Here is a 3,142-nt window from a genome sequence, read left to right as displayed (position 1 = left end):
TTCTTAAAAACACAGACTGCAGAAGAAGCAAGATGGAAAAATAGAAGATATCTTTCAAAAATGAGACCTAAAAAGTAAGTCTTAAAACATTTGTCTAAGTGTCTTAAGTGTGTATAATTTTTTTTTATTTTATATAGTTTAGAAAAATAGTGATACCAAATAATAGAATCAGAGAATATCCTCCTGTGTTGGGAGGCACCCACAAGGATCATTGAGTCCAGCTTCTGGCCTAGAACAGCACAGTCCCAAGAACCATGCTGTGCGCCTGAGCACATTGTCCAAAGGCTTCTTGAACTGTATCAGCATGATCTGAAATCACTGCCCTGGGAAGCGTGTTCCAGTGCCCAAATACCCTAAGGGTGAAAAACAAGCCCTTTACTAGTATCTGACTTAAATACCCCCTGACACAACTTCAGGCCATTCCCTCAGGTCCTGTCACTGGTTACCACAAAGAAGAAATATGTTCCTGCCCCTCCTCTTCCCCTCCCAAGGAAGTTGCAGGCTGTAATGAGGTCTCTCCTTAGTATCCTCTTCTCCAGGTTGAACAGACCTAGTGACCTCAGTTGCTTTTCATATGATTTCCCTCTAGACCCTCCATCATTTTAGTAGCCCTTTGGACACTCTCTAAAAGCTTTATATCTTTCTCATCTCATGTCACTCAAAACTGCCCCAGCACTTGAGGTGAGGCTGCCCATCCCAGAGCAGAGCAGGACAATCCCCTCCCTTGCCCAGCTGGCAATGCTGTGCCTGATGTCCCCCAGGACTAGGTTTGCCCTCCTGACTGAGAGGGCCCTGCTGACTCATCTTCAATTTGCCCTCAGTTCCCCTTCTCTGGTGCCACTCTCCAGTCTCTAAATCCCCACTCTATCTGTACATCCATGGCTGCCACATCAGAGGTACAGAATATGTCACTTGTCCTTGATAAACCCCATAGAGTCAGTGATTGCCCAGCCCTCTAACTTGTTGAGGGATCTCTACAGGGCCTCCCAGTTGCCAGATCTTCCCCCTATAGTATTGCTGGCAAACAATATATATTAAAGTCCTGCATCCAGTTCAGTTATGAAGATATTGGAGAAGCACTGACCCTGAAATGAAGCCCTGTGGAAACCCACTAGTGACAGGTCATCAGTCTGATGTCACCCCATTTGCTGTAACCCTTAGTGCCTGACATATGAGCCAACTGCTTACCCATCACAAGATGTGTTTATCCAGCTGTGGGCTGGACATTTTTTCCAAAAGGATCCTGTGTGAAACCATGTAAGAAGTTTTACTGAAATCCAAAAAGATAATTAACATCAACTGGTTTCTCTTGGTTATCTAGTTGGTTTATCTTGTCATAAAAAGAAATTAAATTTTATAAACAGGACTTTCCCCTCATGAAGCTACATTGGCTGTGATCTATGACTTCATTGTCCTTCAATTGTTTTTGAATACCACCAGAATAATCTTCTCCACAATTTTACCAGGTACTGAATGTAAGACTGAGAGGCTCAAAGTTTCCAGGGTCATCTGAAGGTCTAAAACTATAATGGAAAAAGAAGAGATGTATGGGTGACCTTTCTACTGGGGGAGAGGAAAAAGAAATATCTTCACTATATCTTCTTTAATTTTTCTTTTCTCTTCCTCATACTTCCTTTCATTCTTGTGATTGAATAGGAAATCCTAAGAGACAGTGTATCTGTTTCAAATACAGAAAGGGAAGGAAATGAGAGATGAGGATATAGGAAGAATTAATAGATTCTGGTTTTATAACTGAAAAATTTTATCAAGTGACTTTAAGCTCATCTGCTAGTATAAGATTCATAGTCCCTTTTTTCTGTTTAGAATTATGACACTAATATCTCCCAAATTTCTGAAGAGAATCTTAGGCATTTACACTCTAATGCTTATGGGTCAATAAAATGAAAAGAATTTTCATAAATATTACCTTAACTTTATTTGATTGAATTATTTCAGCAGTACATTACAAATTTACAATTTAACAGACTATGCTATAAAATATTATAGAATAGGCATGCTTTTAGTTGCAGTTGCAGGTTTCAATAAGATTCTTCTGCTTTTATATTTTCCTATCAATACAGTATAAAATATAAAATTAATTATTAATCAAGTATATTTATAATATTTGAAGTATAATTTTAGATTTTGTTAAAATTATATTAGAAAATTCTTAACCTCATATAAGAAATCAGAACATCACTAGCCTTCCCTTAAATGCTGTGAGTGCCAGAATTGTTTTATAACTCTTCACCTTATTAATTTTTACATATGAAGTAATTTGCTTTGTTCATTCTGCAAGTTTGAGAACAGCAAATAATTTCCTTAAGTCTGTCAAGCCACGAAATGCAATCTGGCTAGCCAGATGCTAACTTGGATTTGCACCTTTTTTTGCATCCTAAACATAGTCAGTACAAAATTCTGCCATTTACACATCATATTTCTGTAGGCTTCAAGGTAGTTAGTTACAAGCAAAAAAATGACCCTATAAAAATGTAAATTTATTTATCTTTATAGGAGTCCTTGTCACTTCTTTATGTTCTTTCTACTTTAGCACGTATTATAACCAAAATATATATTAAATTGTTTTCCCGATTACATACTTTGGAAAGGGTGATGGGGGAGAGAGGGTGAAGGAAGAACCTGTGTCATTTTATGCTTGGATGATGGATAAAGATGGCATTGAAGAGGAATAGGCTGGTTACTACTGAGGGCCTTAATTTAGTGTAAATTTTGAAGTGTTTAGTATGAAATTGACAGCCTTCATGCAGAGCAATGAGCTATAAAATTACCAAAGTTATGCCACAGTTAGCTTTTCCTACTGCTGGTCTGCTTAATATTTAAGAAAGTGTATTTCCTTTTTCCAGTTTTATTCAAACTCACAGATTCATACAACCTAAAAAATTTCTCACATCTGGACCTTCACTCTTCCAATGTGAAATTGTTTCCTACTACATATTTATCAATGCAGTGTCCTAACAGACATATAGTTTAGTCTCATTTTAAACATCTGGAGAAAGTAATTTCATGGCCTAATAGATCTCACTGTCAAGTGTCTTTTACATGAAATTCAGCTTGAGTTTTCCCTTTCTTAATTTTATCTCATTACTCCAGAATGATGCACCCTAAACTAATGTAAATATTT

The sequence above is a fragment of the Oenanthe melanoleuca genome, chromosome Z (assembly GCF_029582105.1).
Source record: "Oenanthe melanoleuca isolate GR-GAL-2019-014 chromosome Z, OMel1.0, whole genome shotgun sequence".
Lineage (NCBI taxonomy): Eukaryota > Metazoa > Chordata > Aves > Passeriformes > Muscicapidae > Oenanthe > Oenanthe melanoleuca.
The sequence above is the reverse complement of the archived record's forward strand: the minus strand, read 5'-3'. Positions refer to the sequence as shown.